Here is a 22,561-nt window from a genome sequence, read left to right as displayed (position 1 = left end):
AGGTAACAGAGTTCCGTGCGCCTTTGGTGTTTAGTCATGCCGGCCATATGCCGACCACAGAGATGTCTCCCGACAGTGCAGGCTCTTCAGCTTTGAAATGGAGATGAGCACCGCCCACTAGAGTCAGGAACGACTAGCACATATGTGCGAGGGGAACCTTTACCTAATCTCCTAACATGGATGCAATTTCTCAATAGATTTTAGCTTCCATTGTTGACGGAAGGTGCTCATATTGCTTTACCATTGAAATTATAGAGTGTTACCATGGATTGATTTTGTTCTACCCTCCTTAAGTTTGTATCACTAACAAATTAGCTTATAAACAAACAAAACCCACCAATAAACACATTCCTTATTTTCTTACAAATATTTTTGTGTGGAAGATAATTTCCATTGGAAATATTTCTGCTGCGAATAAAGGGAATTTTAAAGCCGTTTACATTCCAAATGACATTAATATGCATTTACAAGGCAGACTGAAAGAACTGCCTTAGCAGAAACAGGATGGGAATAGCTAATTAACTAGATGATGTTTCAACAACAGATACAAAGAAATGTTCTTTCAACAATTACACTTTAAAGCAATGTTTTAGTTTATTACAATGGCAAGTATATTGCAATGAAACTTCTTCATTAAAAACTGCACCTTAGGGTCAGTTTGTCTGTGTTGCGGGGGAATTAGAGGGTTATTCATTAATTGCTACTTTAAAGTCTGCATTTAACAAGGCAAAATATCTCTTTTAGGAAACCAAAGTCAGCAAATTGTATTTTTTTTTCCTAGAGCTTTAAAAGGCATATATTAGTTTCTTGTACTGCAGAAAACTACTGCACTCTGGTGAACAATTATATTAAGTTCTTATTCATTCAGTTAAGTCATTTATAAACCACTCCCCTGCTGGGGGTTTGCAGGCATTTGGGAGAAGCTCTAGCTAAGATTCTGTGCAGTTCGGAGAAACCAAATCCCACTCCTGGTTGACCCTGCCCACCCCTCCCCCTCAGGGGTCCCCACATGGACCCTTTTGGATGCAGGTAAGTGCAGGGGGTGTCCGGATGCTCAGGGAGGGTGAAAAACAGGCCTACCAGAATTTCAGAAAGGCAGGAAAAGGACTCATTTCCGTAGCCTGGGGAGGCTGTTTTCGCCCTCCCAGAGGCTCGAAGAAACCCTCCGGAGCGCAGGGAGGGCAAAAATGCCCCACATGGTGCAGGAAGCTGGCTAGGCCATGCCCACCATGGTCACGCCCAATCAGCAACTGGGCTAAGAACCCCTTGCTAAAAATTTTGAAACCCACCCCTGAATATATCCTGCAGCACTATCAGGGGTGGGTTCCTGCCAAATCTAACCTCTTCTATAGAAGAGGTTCCACAAATCTGCAGTGCCATTTAGAACCGGTTCCAGCTCCCTCCCCCTGCCCACCCGCATGTCATCAAGATGAAGAGCGAGAGGAGGAATTCTGGGAGTTGAAGTCCACAAGTCTTAAAGCTTTCAAGTTTGAACACCTCTGGGTTTTTTTTCTAAAGGGTTAGGGATGCAAGGATCTTGTAACTTGACAGCTTTAAGACTTGCACACTTCAATGCCAAAGTTCTTGCGCCAACATGACTGGAGGAGGAATTCTGGGAGCTGAAGTCCACAAGTCTTAAAACTGTCAAGTTTTAACACTCCTGGTTTTTTTCTAAAGGGTTAGGGGTGCAAGGGTCTTGTAACTTGACAATTTTAAGACTTGCATGCTTCAAATTCCAGAGTTTTGAGCCATTTTGTTTGTTAAGCACGAAGCCACTCCCACCTGGTCACATGGCTGGCAAGCCACTCCCACCTGGTCACATGGCCACAAGCCACTCCCACAAAGCAGGCCACACCTACAGAAGAGGTTCTAAAAAAATTTGAAACCCACCACTGAGCACTATACAAGAAAGTCAAAGCAACTTTAAAAGTACAAAATATAGAAATTTAAAATAATTCAGCACAAATTGAATACAGAAATATAAACATGTAAAGTATATGTTTATATTAATTTACTACTTAAATATGAGCCAGCAGTGTAAGGCAGCTATCAATAAAAGCCAATGCCATCCTTGGTTGTATAAACAGAGGCATGGGATAAAAATCACGTGAAGTATTAGTACTGCTTTCTAAAGACTTAGTAAAGCCACCCTTGGAATACTGCATCCAGTTTTGCTCACCACATTACAAAAAAGATGTTAACACAATGGAAAATGTGCAAACAACAGCAACTAAGATGATTAAAGGCCTGGAGACTAAAGCATACGAAGAACAGTTGCAGGTTTTGGGTTTGGCTAGTCTAGGGAAAAGTCTAGGGGTGACATGGTAGTAATATTTCAGAGGTTGCCACAAAGAGGAGGGGGTCAGCTTATTCACTAAAGCCCCTGTAGGATGTTTTTGATGGAAACTAATTTCACATATAAAGATTAACAGAGGGAGAGACTCAAGATCACATGCAGTATAGGTGCTGCTTTATAATGCTTTAGTAACACCACACTTGGAATATTGCATCCAGTGCAGTGGTGGGTTTCAAATCCTGTTCCAACTGGTATAGTTGGAACAGGGCCAGTGGGGTCCTCATGGATGCGCACAGCGTGCGCATGTGTCTTAGCACCTCCGCAATGCTCCAGCTGCTCCGCGGAGCATCGCACAGGCACCGTACATGCCATGCACTTGCACAGCAGTGCAGAAGCTTTAAAACACTGGTAAGGAGCTCGGGTGCGCGGGTGGGCCCTCCGGAGCACCATACTGGAATGGTATCTGGTGCTCCAGGCTGGCTCCAGTACGCCCATCCTGGGACGTACCACCTGCAACCCACCCCTGATCCAGTGTATGGTCACCATGATATAAAAAAGATGCTGAGATCCTGGAAAGAATGCAGAGAAGAGCAAGAAAAATGATTAGGGAACTTAAGGCTAAAACGTATGAAAAATAGTTTCAGGAATTGGGTAGGTCCAGTTGAATGAAAAGAAGGACTAGGGGTGACATGAGAGCAGTGTTCCAGTATCTAAAGGGAATGCCACAAAGAGGAGGTTGTCAGTCTATTTTACAAAGCACCAGAAGGCGGGACAAAAAGTAATGAATGGAAAGTAATCAAGGAGAGAACCAGCCTAGAACTAAGGAGAAATTCTGGCAGTGAGAACCAGGGGAATGGCTTCAGAAGCTGTGGGTGCTCTATCACTGGAGACTTTTTATGAAGAGATTGGACAGCCATTTGTCTAGAATGGTATAGGCAGTGGTGGGATTCAGCCAGTTTGCACCATTTCGGGAGAGCCAGTTATTAACTTTCTGAGCAGTTTGGTGAACTGGTTGTTGAAAGAAATCATTAGGGCAGGGAACCAGTTGTTAAATTACTTGAATCCCACCACTGGGTATAGGGTCTCCTCCTTGAGCACGAGGTTGGACTAGAAGACCTCCAGGGTCCCTTCCAAGTCTATTCTTCTTTTTAACAACAAACAGGCCAATCAAGTACATAATGAACCCAAACCGGTCTCTTCAGTGTTACATTGTGCTCATATCAAAAGGTATCTGCACTTAATTTTCTATAGATCTGTGCAGACCGGAGTAGATATACTGCCCATGTACAAATTAAGAGTCTCTAAGTTTCCAAAAAAACCTAATGTATTAAAAGATTAACATTTTCACAATAAGAACTAGTAAAGCCCTACATGGTTTAGGACCTGGCTACCTGAGAGACCGCCTCCTGCCATTTACCTCCCAGAGACCTATAAAATCTCACAGATTAGGCCTCCTCCGGATTCCATCTGCCAGTCAATGTCGGCTGGTGACTCCCCGGGGGAGGGCCTTCTCTGTAGCAGCTCCAGCCCTATGGAACGATCTCCCCATGGAGATCCGGACCCTTACTACTCTTCCGGTATTCCGCAAAGCGATTAAGACCTGGCTGCTCCAGCAGGCCGGGGGGCTGTTGATTTTATCCAGCCCCATCCTAAGCTACATGAATGTTGTGCAATTTTAATGTCTGTTCTTTTTAATTTTTATATGTTCCCCCTCCCTGTTTATCTGTAAGCCGCCCTGAGTCTCTCGAGAGTGGGTGGCATACAAATACTAATAAACAGTAAACAGTAAACAGTAAAAGAAATGTGCATAGAAACTTTTAAATATAACTAAGAGAGAATCCTAAGAACTAAATACACGGAGAATGCAGTCTTTGGTTAACCATTCTTACTTTGTTACATATTTATAAAAAACATACAGAGTTCCATCTTGTGTCCTCTGTGCTCTACCATTTTCCTGATGAAAATCGCATCCCTTATGCTGCATGCTGTAACTTTTTTTTAATGCACTTGGGAGTCTAATATTTCATTTTCCTTCATCTATATTGGTGATGGAAATTATTATTTGCAGGTGGGAAGGATCTGATCTTCTTCTTCCTATTGCTACACTTCAAAGCATCAAGATGTTGTAGCTAGATTTTTGAATTTCTCTGAGTGGGAGGAGATGAGCACTAATGGACTCTGTATGGCAAGAAGTGAAATATGCTGATCCTGGAAGAATTGATTACTCTCTTCTCCCAGGGTAATGAGGAAATTCATATAATGCAGATCTAATAAATAATCCTAGAGATTCACAGAAAGAAGGGACTGTAAATCTAAAACTTGGCTCCATTTGTTTACAGTGAAGAGCCAGCTGCCTTCACCTAAGTAATGACAATGAATGGATATCAATTTGGCTCCACATCTACAGCGCAGTGCTAATGAGTGGGTAGTTTTACATATGGCTGCATTTCATTGCTCTCTTTTGAACCACCTTCGTGAAAACCTAGTCATGTTCTCTTGCACTTGGAATCATTAGCTAGAATTGCAATTTTCTTGATGATAGACATGACAGGTATCCAGTTGGAATTCTTGATCTTTGAAACTTTACTTATGCATCTGTAACTCATTCATGATGCAATAATTCCTAATTCCCAGTCTGGTGGCAAATTTTTACCAAGGGGTTGTATTTTGAATGGAAGGAAGAGTTGAAGGGACAACAGTAAAGGTGTCTGTGGGATTTTGATGCTTCCCTCAAAATAATGGCTGTAGTGTTGTGGCAATGCACAATTTACCATGCCATTGTTCTGCATTTTGCCTCTGAAGCTGGCATAAGATGTAAAGGTAAAGGTTCCCCTCACATATATGTGCTAGTCATTTCCAATTCTAGAGGGTGGTGCTCATCTCTGTATGCTGGCAGTTGCTTTTGCAACAAACTATTTTTGTGTTAAATTTATATTTCACTGGCAAAGAAACAAAGGGAGACTAGTATAGATCTATTTCAAGGTTCAGAGCAGGGGTTGAAAGGCATCTTACAAATGTTTTGGTCAGGTTATTTACTGGTGGCTCTTTGGCAGTTTCTTGATTGGGGTATTGCTTACTTGATTATTGGAATTAATCTATGCTGAGTGCCGGTTACCGGTGGAAAGGTGCTGGAGTATTTTTCTCTTTGGGGCTGGTGTCTCTTTTGCATAGTGTGTAGATGTTGTTAATGTCTATGTGTCTGTTGATAGCCGATTTATCAAGAGTGCCAGGCTTCTAGAAATTCCCTGGCATTTTGGAACTTGGTCTTGGATAATCACATTTTTCCCAATTGAAACTGTGGTTAAATCTGTCTATATGTTGTGCCTATCTAGGATCCATCCATTCGTCCGTCTGTCCGTCCGTCTGTCTGTCTATCTATCTATCTAGCTATCTAGCTATGTATCATTTATCTTTCCTTTGCCTTTGCCTTCTATTACCCTGAATCTAGTTGGACCTGTTGGGAAGTATTTATTTCTGTGCCATAGCCATGGGGGTATTTTGTGCTCACTTCTACACAGTTTTAGATGTGGAGTTTAATCCCAGACTTTTTCATTTTGCCTCTCAACATCTTGAATCAAATCCCTCTCTGTCCGGAGGTCCCTAATTCTATTCTCCTTATTGACTTCAAGCTGTCTAACAGCAGCCACTTTCTCTCTCCTTTAATCTCCCCGTCTTGCTCTCTCTAGAGATTCTTATCCCTCCTTGATCCTTACTTCCTCCTGTTACAGGCTTTGCAACCAGATTTTATTCTCTTACATGTCTACCTAGCAAAATCCTACCAGTTTTCATCAAACTGTTATTTCTTCAATTATTTCTTGGCTCTACTATAACCACCCAGGTTATATTTATAAGCACAAAACCATAGCAGCAAAGATGGGACAAAAATGTACTGGATCTTAACATGTTAGCAATCATCAAAACAGATTACTAAGGGTAAAGAATATTTATCTGGCTAAATGCAGTTAAGTAGAGCTGAAAACTAACTATATGTGGGTTTTTGACAGGTAAACAATACCCCCCCCCCCCAAAAAAAACCAACATCTACAAAAAGGCATTGCTCTTTACAATTCAATTAGTCCCATTCATTAACTATTGATGCTAATTAATGCAACAAAAGACTGGAGCTTTTCTTTTTTTAATAAAGGGGGTTGCATAATTGCTTAATGTTTGGTTCTGCAACCATGACCTTCCCCTGCCAAGGAAAATTTAATAGTCTGACATTGTCCCCAAAACATAGAAATCTTTGATGTGTGTTTGTGTGTGTCCCTTCTTGACCTCTGTACGATTGGTCCCAACTGTAAATTGGAATGATAGAAGAGTCCGCCCTCTAAACCACGGGTGTCAAATTCACGGCATCGTGTTCCCATCACGTGATATTTTGTGACATTTTTCCCATTTGCAGAGCTGGGGTGGGCATAGCCTATGCATGATGAATCTGGCCCGCGACCTGCCAGTTTGACACCCCTGCTCTAAACCTCCTATTCTCCTCCTTCCCTAACTCCATTCTCACTGAAATTAATCAGGGAGGTTTTACACTGATGGTCTGAAAGCAGTCTTGAGACAGATTCTGTCAGAGTTTGTTGCATAACTTCAAAGCCAGAAAGCACACACAGATAACTGATTCAGCTGGATTCATTAACTTCTTTATATAGATAAGAATAGATGAATAAATGTACAATACCAATGGGTGGTTCTTCCAAGTAAACACAAGGCAGCAGAGTTACAGGCAAACACAAGCAGTTAGTTTCATTTCAGCAGACAAGTCCAAACAGACTGCTAGTTTACTTCTCAGAGCAGCAGACTGCTTAAGTTTCTGTTTCAATTCTCTGCACAGACTCAAATCTGTTTAAGCTCCCATTGGCTGACTTAGTTGCTATGCCTATTCATTGGCTGACCTTGCTCCCATGTCTCTCCCAGTCATGAATATTTTAACAGGTTCTACCCTTATGTAGACCTGGGAAGAAATCTTGTAAATGCAAGGAGGGGAATCATCTTTCACATAAGGCATCTGCAAGTGATTGATAGCTGTTTTGAACCAAAAATATTGCCATGGTTAACATCATAGAGTAATGATAGGGATCCACAGTCATCAATTCTACCTCAAACAGCTTGCTAGGACTCTTGGGAATTTGGCCTGGCCCTATCCAGTTTCTCTTGATTTCACTGCACCTTCTGCAAAATTGTATCCCACTTATCTGATGGTATCTCATGTGTGAAAATTTTGCTTTGACATAGGGCTCTTAGATAATGGTTCAGGATATAAACCCTAACCACCTTATGATTTAATCTTGTGCCCCTAGTAGTTATCTATAGTGTTAGTGAGATAAGCAATACATCATGCTGGATGATGTGGCCACAATTCATGTACAGTAAGTCCTGAGTGAAATTGGCTATTCAGCTGTAAAGACTGCAGCACACCACCAGAACAACTGCTATATGTATAGACATATGTCTATACATTTTCCCGATGAAGGATTGAGAGACAGTTTTGACTTCCTCATATGGCACGTTGCTTGATCTTAGTTTACCCTTTCTCAAATCCTTTATACTGCTTTCTTGGGGTATGATTATAAGTGGTTCTGAATAATAATAGCAATAGCAATAGGAGTTAGACTTATATACCGCTTCATAGGGCTTTCAGCCTTCTCTAAGCGGTTTATAGAGTCAGCATATTGCCCCCAACAACAATTCGGGTCCTCATTTTACCCAGCTCGGAAGGATGGAAGGCTGAGTCAACCCTGAGCCGGTGAGATTTGAACAGCTGAACTGCAGAACTGCAGTCAGCTGAAGTAGCCTGCAGTGCTGCATTTAACCATTGCGCCACTTTGGCTAATGACATTTATGGATCAATAATATTGCCCTAATGTGACTGATCTAGATTACCTAATTCAGTTTCAAAGAATGTCCTAGACGAACTTCAATGTTGATGGAGTCATTACTGAGAGAGAGAAATAATAAAAGAGAGCTTCTAGTTGCAGTTGATCTCCCTTGCAAAACCATGACCAATTTTGCATGGAGATGGAGCAATGGCTGCTGAAGACAGTTCTTGAAATAAAATGAAGGAGTAAATGTCACTTGACTGTGGTTGGAATGATGGAAAACCTCAAGTTCTCTCTCCTTTAATTTGCTCTGGCCAAGTAGTAGGCTATAATACAAAAATAATCTAAACCCCAGGTTAGAGATCGATGTGAAGGCTATATATTAAACATTTTGTGCCTCAATTCCCATCTAGTCTAGCAATCATGGGAACTGAAAAAACATGTCATCAAACTTTTGAGAGCACCATCCACTCTATCCCCAGTTCAGCAGGGAGTAGGTGAGCACTGATCTAGTTTGAAAAAGCAATGTGATTTGAAATATCAAATTGGCTCAAATGTCTGAGAAAACATTCTGACTGACACTAACTCCAAGTGGAGCTGCCTTCTGCAATTGACTGGTAGTGTTTTGTCAATGCCAATGCCATTCAAGTGGTGCTTCAGATGTTTTGGGATTGCATCCAAGTTGCCTATTATTATTGGTATTATCTTTGCTTTTTTTGCCAAAGTGATTCTACTTCTATTTGCAGGTTCGCATTTTGTAAATTAATAATTCATTTTTACAATATTATTAAACCTCATATTTAAGAATCAAAATAAGCACTATTAAAATGTCATGTATATAGCTTTTAATCCCAATTTCATATTGGGAAGTTGTACATCACTCAGAACCCTGTAAATCCTGTGTAAACAGAATTTGTTGGAGCTATTATCTGATCAGTTTTCAACATTCATGTATAAATAACATTAGCAGGCAGTGAACTTTACATTAGTAAGCAATGAGCTAAGGAGCAATCAAAGGACTTTATTTTCTCTTGCATGAAAGGAAGATAAGTCTGTACCTTCTGTTGGCGGTTTTCATACCTCCAGCATTTTTTTCTGGAGTGGAAAAGCTAAAAAAAGATAAATGCTGTGAATATATTGAAAAGACTGAACTTGTGCTCAAGACTTTCTCTCTTGCCTCTTCAATTATTGTAACTAACTCCTTTAGGAAAACTTTGAGTGTGATCAAGTACCACTTATCTTGTTCTATATGTTTAGATATGTTTTTCATCTTTAAATGCAGATCAAAGTGCTTAACTACTATTCATTGCAGACAATAGGGAATGAAACTATGTTTATTTCAACTAACACATCTCCAGATAATATCTGTTGTGGCCCAGCAGGAGCCGTTGGACTCTGATAGCAAGGAACCCTATGAGTCAGCTATGGAAGATGTGGAGGATCCTGGGCAAGGTTCAGACTCTGAGCAGGGACCAGAGAAGCTGGTTGACCACCAGGAGGCACCTGAGGCATGGAGCAGTGGGGAAGATCAAAGGGAATTTGTCCCTGATGCCAGGCAACGAAGGGCAGAGAAATGGAGGTAGCAGTTACAGAGAAAGACTCATAAGAGATAATCAAGCCCAGGTGGTTGTGGCTTGGCTCCTCCCAAGAGAGTATATAAGAAGAGACTTTGGGAGGAGTCCTTTTGCAGGACACAACCATTCATAACAAGCTGGAGAAGCTCTTGTTTGTATTGTATCTCTTGTCTGTGGGAGTCTGGGTTGCTGCCAACATTTTGCCTGCGAGTCGTTTGTGGGCTTTCAGCCAACAGGATTGTAATTGCTGTGAATAAAGCGGGGCTAACAGAAAGCCTGTGTCGGTGTTAATCACCGGACGGAGAGGGGTCAGAACAATATCGACCTTGGGTCCTTGTATCATATTAATATATAGAGCATAATAACCTGATGTAGTAAGAAAGTTAGCAAAAATTGAAAAAGTAGCCTATTCTAGATTAGAACATATAAATAGAGGAAGACACAGACATTTAGTGTAGAAAATCACTGTATAGAAAAAAAATCCCTTTTTTGCTGTTCATTTTAATTACGCCTTCGTGAATGACTGGTAAAGAAGTACACTTTTGTAAATATTCTATTCTGGAATAAAAATGACATTTCAAAGCTCTGTCTACTGAAAAACTGTTCTCCTCCCCACTCAAATTTTCCCTTAACGCATTTGAGAAATATTCATTTATGAGAGGCTGAAACTGTTTTGCTATCTTATAAAAATATAGGCCCTTCTTTCATATTGTCATAAATACAAGCTTGTGTATTGCTTGTTTCTTGAAATGAAAAGCAAGATCAGTTTATAAGAGGAAAAACATAGTTAAAATAGATAAGTGATGTCTCCGCAGACTGCAAAGAAGCATTTTGAATTCTAGAAATGAAACATCACAAGGCTGAAGCCCTTACCCTATAGATGTATTGACCTGAATATATGCTGGTATTTACAGTGTTGATCAGAGCTGGTATTCAGCAGTTTCTGACCAGTTCTGGAGAACCAGCAGTGGAAATTTTGAAAACCAGTAAATGCCACCTCTGACTGGCCCTGCCCCCATCTATTCTCTGCCTCATGAGTCCCAGCTGATCGGGAGGGAATGGGGATTTTGCAGTAACCTTCCCCTGGAGTGGGGAGGGAATGGATATTTTACAGTATCTTACCCCTGCCACGCCCACAAAGCCACACCCACAAAACCACACCACGCCCCAAAAGCCATACCATGGTCACAAAGCCACACCCACAGAACCAGTAGTAAAAAAATTTGAATTCCACCACTGGTGTTGATGGAGACAGAACTAGGATGTTCTGGGTTCTAGAGCACCGGCCAACTGGTCTTTACATGCCTGGGAGCACTGGAAACTAGAAGAGTACTCGCTCAATGCACATGCTGGATGGCCGCTCTTCTGATTTCTGGTGCATGTGAAGACCAGCTGTCTGGCGCGTCAGAATCTGGAAGAGCAACAGGCAATGGCTCGCATGCCTGGATAGATGACTCTGCATGCCACTTTTGGCACGTGTGCTATATGTTTGCCATCACGGCCCTATACCATTTCAGATAGGTGGTCTTCATGTGCGCATGCACACCAGAAACTGAAAGATAGGGTGGCTGGTGCACATGCACAAGCCAGAAACTGGAATGGCAGTTGCTAGGTGCGTGCATGCGCACCGGGGGACTGCTCTTCCAGTTTCTGAGGTTTGTGTGCACGCGCGCACACTCCCATTTCAGCACTCAGTGCCGAAAAGGTTCACCAACACTTGTATAAGGTCTCCTGCTTGAGCAGGGGGTTGGATTAGAAGAACTCCAAAGTCCCTTCCATCTCTATTCTGATTGATTAGATTCCTCTTCAAAAATGCTTGCAAAGAGTACTTGGAAGGGAGGTTAGGTAAGAATTCCAAGGCTGTGGGCAAAACTGGAGAGATGACCAAATATGCTGCCAGAAAATGGTGTTGAACACTGCCAAGCAAACCTTATGGACGTAGTATGTGTGTTGAGAGGTTTTGAGAGAGGGGGAAATAATATATTTCTTTTATTTAATGGAAAACTGCCTAGATTTTTCCTACAAACAAATGCATCCCTTCAATTTCTGTCCTAAAAAATGATAATAATTATAACAGCCGCCAAAATAGAAAAAAAATGTATGCAACCTGCAATCTAAGGTGATTTAGACTAATTAACACATCCTAATCAGGAGTTAGAGATCCACAAGCAAGCACCAAAAAGTAAAAAAAAAATAGCTTTCCAACACGATGGAGAATACAATAAGCTTGCAATCATTGCGCTACCACAATGAATTTATGTATTTAGATTAGTACTAGCAGGGAACTCATCAGTTAAATTAGGCTTTGTGAAGCTGCAAGTTCCGTTGGCATCCCAAATTTCCGTTTCTGATGAAATGAAATCAACCTTGCATCTTCCCCATCCTTTATTTCAAATAAATAAAACTTTACTTCAAAGGGAAGAGCTTGAAAACATTTAGGGAAGGACTTGAAAAACTTTATTTGTAAGGGGCCAGATCCTTCCCCTGCTTTGCATCCAAAGATTTGTCTGGCAGTCCAAGGAGTATGGCAGCCATTGGATGGCACCAATCTATTAGCAATGAGGCTCCTGATAGGCTGCTATCACGCCTCAGGAACTAGGCTTCCCAAGAGCATGAAACAAACTCCTTGTCCCGACAAAAACCACTCCAGGCATGCATGGAGTGGTTTTAAGAGCCGAGGTGGCACAGTGGTTAAATGCAGCACTGCAGGCTACTTCAGCTGACTGCAGTTCTGCAGTTCGGCTGTTCAAATCTCACCGGCTCAGGGTTGACTCAGCCTTCCATCCTTCTGAGGTGGGTAAAATGAGGACCCGGATTGTTGTTGGGGGCAATATGCTGACTCTGTAAACCGCTTAGAGAGGGCTGAAAGCCCTATGAAGTCTAACTGCTATTGCTATTGCTATGCCATAGGTTTGCCATCACGGGTATAGGGTTTCTGGCCTGAGTAGAGGGTTGCATTAGAAGACTTCCATGTCTTTTCCAACTTTGTTATTCTGTTATTAATAGCAAATGTTTACTGAAAATGCTAGCTTTTTGATGCTGTCAAGATCTTTTCAGCCCAGTTTAATTTTGAAGACTGCCAAAGAAATGCAGTCAGCAAGTTGCATGCTGTAGCTCAATTACTGTATTTTATCAGTTACGTGTATATGGAATAAAAATATTCCAGGTTACCCATCTTTGTGGGACTTAACGGAAAGTTTTTGTTTGTTTGTTTGTTTACTTCTCTTAATGTAAACTCAACATGCAAGGAAAAAGGTATTTTATTTTTGAGCCTGCAAGCAACAAGACAATGATTGAGACTTGTTAGGTGACAGATTGGGTTTTGATGCTAAGGTCCAACAGTCCTGAATTAATCATTAAGCAAAATAATAATGTGCTTAGGACATGAAGAGAAGTAGGGGAACAGAGTTTTCCCTTCTAGTTATCATGACCTTAACTCTTTCACTGTCTCGCTTAAATTTAATTTTCATCTCTTATTGAATCTTAATAGCTTGTCAGTTAAACATTGCTGCTATATTTGGAGCTTCAGTTCGCCTTAATCTGGCCCTGAGGTCTATAAATGCCTAATTTTATGGAAGCCCTCTAATTCAAAAATAAAAGCAAGATCTTGTATTGGAAACTATGTACATAATCTGGAATGGTTATTTAAATCAATTACTGCGTAATGATTATTTTAAGGATTTTTCTCAACTTCAAATAGAATTTTGCCTCAATAATTCACAGCAACATCAATATAATTAACTTAAGCACGTTTTGATGGCTTAATCTGAATCAAATGCTTTGGCTGCTTCCCAAAATCCTGAAGGACTTTCATCTCTGATGGAGTCAACGTCTGAAACTAAATCCACATCATATTTATATAAAGAACTAATTTCAAGCTTGATATTAATGACATTTGCAGGTTATGGAATAAAGAATTGGAACATCCAATAATGGAACATTTAATAGTTCCAGGTCTTACAAAATGTCAAATTAGTTTAACTGGATTTAAGATGAAAATGAATTTATGAAAATGTTCCATTTTAAGTACATTGGGCTTCTATTTGAATAGATATTATTGATATCTATAAAAATGAGAGGTAATCGACAAATATGATTTGATCTTGTTAGTCAATGACATCTTTTTGGAATAAAGTTTTAACATATATAATTTCATATAAAGATGGATGGTAATTTTTTTTAATGTTCATTATCTTAATGTAATGTTAAATTATGTTCCAAAACATTGGAATCTCGCCATTTTTGAGAAATTATGGCTATACAAGATATTGGGTATTGCAAAAAAAAAAAAAAAAAAAAACCCCACACCTATTTTGAAAAATTGTAAAAGTAGAATTATTCCAGATGGGAATAATTAGAATAAGAGCCATGGTGGTGTAGTGGTTAGGGTGCAGTATTGCTGGCTACTTCTGCCAGCAGTTTGGCAGATCGAATCTCACCAGGCCCAAGGTTGACTCAGCTTTCCATCCTTCTAAGGTGGGTAAAATGTGGACCCAGATTATTGGGCAATATGCTGACTCTGTAAACTGCTTAGAGAGGGCTGTAAAGCACTATGAAGCAGTATATAAGTCTAAGTGCTATTGCTACTGCTATAAAGACTGGACTCAAGCGATGTATAATTTATCTGTTTTATGGAAGAAGGATGTTTTATCTAATAATAATAAAACCTAATGCAATATTTTTTTTTTCTTTTCAGCATACATATAGAAAATGTGGTCACTAAGTGATTGACTTAATGACACATAATTAAACAACTTGTAATTTATCATTGTTTTTGAAAATCCAATATTGTTTCCAGCCACTCACACTGATTAAAACAGGTTAATGGCAATGGACAAATGACAAACAAATTTTAAAAGGATAGAACTTGAGAAATCTAGATCGTTGTCAATGAAATGTAGAAAAATCAATGGGCAAGATGTGCTTTAGTCCTTCTGAGGCTTGTGTATCCTGGACCCCAACTCTGCAACACTCTCAACAAACAAAAACTTTCATTCCTGAAGACATAAAAATCCCAATGTTTTTAAAAGTTTATCTAAGGAAGTAAAAAAAAAAGTCTCAGAGATGTGATGGGTTCCTCTTCACTGAATATATTCAAGTAATCCCTAGTAGAGGATATTTGGGATATTTAATTTGGATCACTTCCCTGAGCAAGAGTTGGACTCAGTTGGATTAAATGGCCTTTTCATCTCTCAGCTTCTGCCATCTCCATATTCTCTTTCTTCTCTTTTTCAACAAGCAACAAACTTCCCATTTTATTATTATTTTTTGTATTTTAATGTTCTTTATGAAACTTTTTTTTTAAAAAAAAGTTTTATTAAACATTTTTACCTTTAAAAACAGAAAAAAGCAACAAAAAAGAAAAAAAAAAACCAAGACAAACATAACAATATAAAAAATAGTTATACAGCCTTCCGTATTGGGATACATGTTTAGCCTTTGTAGTTCTCCATTCCCCATTTCCTTCCTACCAGTTTTAACCTCTGTAATAAATGTAATAACAACTGTACTACCAATTATAATGATACTAATTTTCCCTATCACCATTGTATTTACATTGTGGTCAATACTTTAAGTTTGATAGTAATTAGTAATTTTGTTTAATTTTTATTCAGTATGAGTTTAGAAAAACAAAAACAAAAAGAAATACTTCTATTTCCTATTTTGGCTTCTGTTTTCTAGCCACTTATAAATTCCATTCCATATTTTTATAGAAATAAAACTTATTTTTATCAAACTTCCCCTTTTAAATTCCATTTATATACAACCGCTTTGTGATTTCCTTGTCCAGTCTACCAAACTCATAAGAAGATTCCAGCTACCATACAATAATCTTGTTCTCCTATTTATCTCCCCCTCATCCTCCTTGGAGGTCCACAATGCCATCCATTTTATCTGCAGCAAGGCTTTCAGTCCTGTTTGTATCATCTCTCCCCTCTTCACAGGTCCTTTCTGAGATGATGCTACTGCTGCCACATCTCCTGTGCCACTTTCAGGTTACTGTAATTTTCTTCCCCAGATCTTTCTCTTTTTGATGCCTTTTTATCTCCTGAAGATGAGATAAAATAAGCAGATTCCTTATCTCCTTCTGCCTTTTTATTTCTTCCTCCTTGCAGCTTCTCTCCATCACCAAATCTCTTGCTTGTCTCTAAAGCCTTAATTCTGTTTTTTTGTTTTTTTTTTCATATCTTGCCTCCTGTTCTTACCTCTGCCCTGGCCTTTTCTTGTTCTTAACTGCTAAAGCCCTCCTTACATGTCTTCCCCTGTCTCCATCCCACCCCTCTTATCAACAGAGTGTTACGTTTTCATTGGCTCCAGCTTCTTATACCCTGTTATTGAAGGGAACTGATGCTCTGGGTTACTTAGAATGAGTTAAGTTAGCCTTGATTCAAAAAGCTTTGAATATCACAAAGAGAAAAAGGATTTTAAACGCTGGCAATGAATGGGGGAAAAGAAGGTATGTATGTGAGAAGAATAAGAAGGTAGAGAGTAAGAGAGAAAGCTCTGCATTAACAACACCAGCACTAGTACATCAGTTGTTTGGGACTAGAAGTTTTTGTATGGCTGTTTTGGCTTCAAAAGACTGCTTCAAAAGATTTGCACATTAATATGCACATTTTTAGTCACTATGTCCTAATAAATTCATCTTATATTTGGATTTTATTGTCTATGTAACATTTGTGTTTGTTTGTTTGTTTAGCTGTTTTATGAACAGGCCTTTGCTAGCTGCTGAAATTGGGCAGGGAGCTCAAGACAGAAGAGGAAGAACATTTTAAAAAAAACATAACATAATCTACTCTAATTTCTAATATTAAATAAAGAAGCCCAGGTGATGCAATGGATAAGTTCAGTATTGCAAGCAAACTCTGTCCACAGCCTTGAGTTTGATCGTGGCAGGTCTCAAGATTAACTCAGCCTTCCGGGGTTAGTAAAATGGGGACTCAGATTGTTGGGGGGGCAATATGCTGGCATTGTAAACTGGGCAGAGAGTGCTGTGAAGCACTATGGGGCAGTATATAAGTATAAATCATGCTATTGTTGTTGGAAAGGAAGGAAGGAAGGAAGGAAGGAAGGAAGGAAAAGAAAGAAAGAGAAAGAGAGAGAGAGAGGCTATAAAGCACTCTGGGGCAGTATATAAGTATAAATTATGCTATTGTTATTGGAAAGAAAGAAAAGAAAGAAAGAAAGAAAGAAAGAAAGAAAGAAAGAAAGAAAGAAAGAGAAAGAAAGAGAGGCTGCAAAGCACTCTGGGGCAGCATTTTTTTAGTATAAATCATGCTATTGTTATTGGAAAGAAAGAAAAAAGAAAGAGAGAGAGAAAGAAAGAAAGAGAGTGCTGTAAATCACACTTGAGCAGTATATAAGTATAAATCATGCTATTGTTATTGGAATGAATGAAAGAAAGAAAGAGAGAGAGAGAGAGAGAGAGAGAGAGAGAAAGAGAGAAAAAAAGAAAGAAAGACGTTGTTCTTTTTCTTTTTGCATTCTTCCTCCCATATTTTTTTTCTCATCAGAGCATATCTTTTCAGTAGAATTGGATTGTTCAGTAAATGCATACAGATCTCTTGCAAAAGGTTTCTCTAAAATTATATTGTACTATCTGGATCCCTTTCAGTGAATTACATCAGCCTATAATGAAATATTCAGTCTTAGGTTCCAGCAAAAAAATTACTTAATTGCCCATTTATTAATTTACTTATTCATTTATAGGACTGTGGGGTCACTTTCATCAATTACAACTCATCACTTTAATGAGTCCAGCACATCAATAGAATAATCAACCAGGAGATTATTCTATGGATGTTTGCATGGAACAAGTGATGAACAAATTGTTTATGTTGATCTAGTTAGAGGTGATCAATTATGATCATTGATCAGTCTTAATTAAATGTGTAGTAGATATTCGTAGCCATTCATAATGAAAATCAAAATGAAAATCCTCATCTGGCTGTATTGACAGGTCAGTATAACAAATCCAAAGAACAGGATCATATTTTGAAGTATGGAAAAAAATAACAGAAATCTAATTTCCATAGGGAGTGAAATGAAGTTTCAAAAAGACATACAATCAGTACATTACTTGACACAAAATTCAATTTTATATCCAGTTCTGGTCACCACAATATAAAAAAAGATGTTGAGACTTTGGAAGAGTAATGAGAATTATTAGGGGTCTTGAGGCTAAAACATACAAAGAATGTTTTGTATGGGCCCAGGAATTGGGTATGTCTAGTCTAATGAAAAGAAGAACTAAGGGAGACATGATAGCAATGTCCTAAAACTAAAGACTTCTAAAAAGATGAGGGAGTAAAACTATTTTCAAAAGCACTAAAAGGCAAGGCAAGATGTCAGAGTGCACACAGTGTGACTATTTTGAGTCAACTCAGGAGCAAAATACAGTAAACATTATTTGTCTTTCAAATAGTGGTTTATCTACAAGGAATATATACATACATGTACTAGGCAAAGTCAGGCAATCAATCATCAACTACAGCACAGAAGCACACATGGAGAGAAAGATATACCCCCAACAAGATCTGTCTTATCTGTCCCTTAAAGTGGTAAAGAGTCAAATAACCCTGCTGACTCATTACTACCATTGCAAGATCATTACAGCATTACAACAGCTGGCCGACTATTAAATTATTTCCCTGACACAAGAAACAATGGCTGAAAACTAATGAAGGAGAGAAGCTACCTAGAACTAAGGATAAAGTTCCAAATGGTTATAGCAATCAATCAATGGAATAGCTTGGCTTCAGCCATTGTGGGTGCTCCATCACTGGAGACTTTTAAAAAGAGATTGGACAACTATTTGGACAACTAAGAGGTTGGACCAGGACCTCCAAAGTCCCTTCCAATTATATTAGTCTATGTTCCATGAAACATTTCAAGCCCCCCAAAGAAAAGAAGTCCAGTTGGCATGAATCAACTTCCAGACAACTGAATGACTGAGAATCTTCAATTATATAGAAATTGTGATTGTGGAGCTCCACATGCTTCCTACTTTCTCTTCTTAGGCCACTGCCTGGGCGCTGTTATTGATATCCTACCCAGCATGCTGCTTTGGGAATCATGGAAGGAACACCGATATTGGTGTTCCATTTTATAATGCTTTTTATTATTTTCCTTTATTCATTTGCAATTGAAGGAATGGAGATTTCCCCTTTTATTTTTTCCGTACATCATGAGTGGCAGAATTGAAGAAGGAAAGCAAGAAAAACAATAAGGCATCAACTTAAAGAAAAAGGATTTGAAATTTAGTAGTTTTGATATCTGTGAACTTTCTTCCTACAAATAGTGAAAGCCTAATGGAAGCTCTTGATAAGACAAAAAGAAGATCTTGACTGTTTTCTGAGGAGGATGTGGCATACTCTGCAGGGCCTCAAAATATATCTTTATATTATATTATATTATATTATATTATATTATATTATATTATATTATATTATAATATAATATAATATAATATAATATAATATAATATAATATAATATGCACAACATTTGAAAAGTATAGAGATTCCTATTGATGAGAAGGTGATAAGAAAATATTAGAATGTGCAGAAATGAAAAGATTAACATTAACAATTAAGGAGAAAGAGCCCAGTGTTGGGGCATTCAAAACTGGAGGCAAGCTATTCCACTGATTAATAGTTCTAACTGTCAGGAAATTTCTCCTCAGTTCTAAGTTGCTTCTCTCCTTGGTTATTTTCCACCCATTGCTTTTTGTTCTACACCCAGGTGCCCTGGAAGATAGTTTGACTCCCTCTTCTTTGTGGCAACCCCTGAAATATTGGAACACTGCTATCATGTCTCCCCTAGTCCTTCTTTTCATTAAACTAGGCATACCCAGTTCCAGCAACCATTCTTCATATGTTTTAGTCTCCAGTCCCCTGATCATCTTTGTTGCTCTTCTCTACACTCTTTCTAGAGTCTCCACATCTTTTCTACATTGTGAGCAGCAAAACCTAATGCAGTATTCCAAGTGTGGCCTTAGCAAGGCATTATAAAATGGCATTAACACTTCATGTGATCTTGATTCTATCCCTCTGTTTATGCAGCCTAGAACTGTGTTGACTTTTTTGGCAGCTGCTGCACACTACTGGCTCATATTTAAATGGTTGCTCACTAGGACTTCAAAATCCCTTTCACAGTTACTACTCTTGAGTAAGGTACCACTTATACTGTACCTGTGCATTTCGGTTTTGTTGCCTAAATATAGAACCTTTCTCTTTTGTTATTCTTTTGTTAATTCAACTATAATAATTATAATAATAATTATAATTATAATAAACCTAATTGAATTATAATGTTAATATGAATGTGAAAGATGTGGCAAAAGAGGAACAATGTTGCACAGAGATGTTTGTACCCAGACAACACACTGCTTAAGGAAAGATGGAATGTTTATTTTTGTAACTTAAAAATAATAAAACTCTTTTTTTAAATGTATCTTTAGGATGTAAGGACACAATCATGATTCTATGCCACTGACTCATGTAAAAGGATTAAAGAGAGTTATGAATTTCTTTGCTGGTTCATTTCAGAAAAAAGAAGGTTTGAAATAATAGAGAATAATTGTAGCTCAGGGTTTGTTTTTTTAAGGTTATTTACCTGAGGAATTTAAAAAAAAACAATTCTGCCTTTACTAAATGGAATTTGGGAGAAATGCTATGCTTTGTTCAGATGCATTAGGCACAATTTCATTTGGCTGATCTCCATCAAGTGACAGGGCTAATTGTACCTCTTCAATGTCTACCTGGACATTTTTTTCAACCAAGGTTAACCTGAAAGACCAATGCAAGGTGAGTGCAGGGACTTTGACTAATAACTCCCCAATAGCATACAAGATTGAACTAAGCTTCAGCTAATATGGTCTGTGCATAAAGATCTTGTTCTTATCTATTAATTTCATGGAATTTTTGAAGCCTAAATGGAAATTGGAATGATAATCCCACCTTAAATTGAAGGGATTTTTAAAATATATTATCGAATAATCTTGAATTCTCAAATGTAATGACAGGGTTCTGAAGGTATGGGGAAAAACAATTCACAGCTTTATTGCCAGATGGAATCTATCTAAATTCTTGCCTCAAGAAGTTGTGAATTCTCCAACACTGGAAGTTTTTAAGAATATGTTGGATAACCATTTGCCTGAAGTGATGAAGGGTTTCCTGCCTAAGCAGGGGGTTGGACTAGAAGACCTCCAAGGTCCCTTCCAACTCAGTTATTCTATTATAAACTTCTATCTTCTTAATAGCACTGTAGCAGCTCAGCTGAGCTTGTAGAATTTGCTATTGATATAGGACATTCTGTTACACAAAGATCAACAAAAAATAGTGAAGCTTGTATTAGAGACAATAAATAAAATACCTAGCATAGTGAAGGTAAAGGATAGCTGTAGAACAATGCTAAAATCATGCACTTATGTCTATCCTAAAAGGAATTCCTTGAAGTAAAAGTTTCTTTTTTTAAGTAGAAGTTTCTTTTTGATTCATTTTTTTCTAAATTAAAAAAATGTTTTTCAAAAAAAATATTAGTGAGTTATAAAAAGTACAATGCAAAGTATATAGTTATATAATGTTAAAAATCCTATCTACAATATAGTGATGAAAATAAGCTAGCCATTAAAAGAGAAAAAAAGAATACATAATATTATGTTTATATGTAATATAACACAAACAATTCATGTCATATCAATTTGCTAAGGATAAGGGATTAATTCAATCCTTAAACTTATAATTAAATGTAGATTATTCAGAAACATAATGCTACTTTTTTTTTCATTTTTGGAATATAAAGATTTTTCAGAAAGGATTTAAAAACATCTTAAATCTACTCTGTAATATGGGGAAGATATATCTCTTTTCATTTATTAGGGTTGTCCTTTACTGAGCCCCAAATTTGATAAAGCAAAGAAAAACAAGATCAAATGTTACATTTTGTGACTATAATTTAACATTTCAATTATGTTGTTCATTATCACAGTTCTTTCAAAATTTCCTTAAAGGTATGCTATAACCTGAATCCAAAATGGAGCTATGGCTGGACAGGACTAAATCACAGAAGTTAAAAAAAAATCTTAAGACCAAAAAGTTCATATGCAGCCTTTTGAAAACATTAAACACAGATAAGCATTATCCATTTTTTTTAAATCACAAGAAACATATATTTCTTAAGACTTGGATACATTGATTTTCCAAGACTAGATCATTTCCAAGATTAAATCTGGGACTGAAGGAAGATTACAACCTTTCTTCAATTCAGCACACGTGTATTGTCTGTTCTACTTGAATTGTTTTGTAGTTCATAAAAGACAAATACTTTTTTATCTGGACAAAAAAGAGCTGTGTATAATCTTTTCCTGTCCCCGTGAAAAGCATGACTCATCTTGGAATATTAAATGCAGGAGATATTTGGTATTGACCTTGTGTGTTAAAAACTGTTGTGGCCCACCAGTGGCCAGCGGAGCTGGCAGCAGAGTTGGACAGAGGGGAGGTTGGGGAAGGCTTGGACGAGGGCTCTGCATCGGAGGCAGAAGTGGGGCCAAGGCCGTCTGGCAGTTCTCAGCTGCTTTTAGAGCTAGGCAGCAGTCAGGCAGAAGAACAGTTGGAGCCTGTTCCCAGTGTATGCATGTGCAAAACTGCCAGAAAAAAAGAACAACTAAGAAATCAGGGTCAACTTGGGAGTAAAGCCACAGATGGACGGTGTTTGACCCCTCCCATAGGAAATAAAAGAAAAGCGAAAGGGGAGTGGGCTTTTGCAGGAAACAATTCATTCGTTAATTCGTTTCAGGAGTGTGAAGATCTTCCTATGAATCTCAGGGACTCTGTGCCATGTCTCTCCTTGCACAGCACTGCATTTGGAAAA

At 38.3% G+C, this 22,561-nt stretch overlaps 1 protein-coding gene across 1 annotated transcript in view; it reads right to left on the bottom strand.

Annotated features, from left to right (window-relative positions):
* NAALADL2 (N-acetylated alpha-linked acidic dipeptidase like 2) overlaps nucleotides 1–22,561 on the bottom strand; it is a 267,073-nt gene that overhangs the window by 40,392 nt on the left and 204,120 nt on the right. The window lies entirely within an intron of this gene.

Source organism: Thamnophis elegans, chromosome 10 (assembly GCF_009769535.1).
Source record: "Thamnophis elegans isolate rThaEle1 chromosome 10, rThaEle1.pri, whole genome shotgun sequence".
NCBI classification, from domain to species: Eukaryota; Metazoa; Chordata; class Lepidosauria; order Squamata; family Colubridae; genus Thamnophis; species Thamnophis elegans.
The sequence above is the reverse complement of the archived record's forward strand: the minus strand, read 5'-3'. Positions and strand labels throughout refer to the sequence as shown.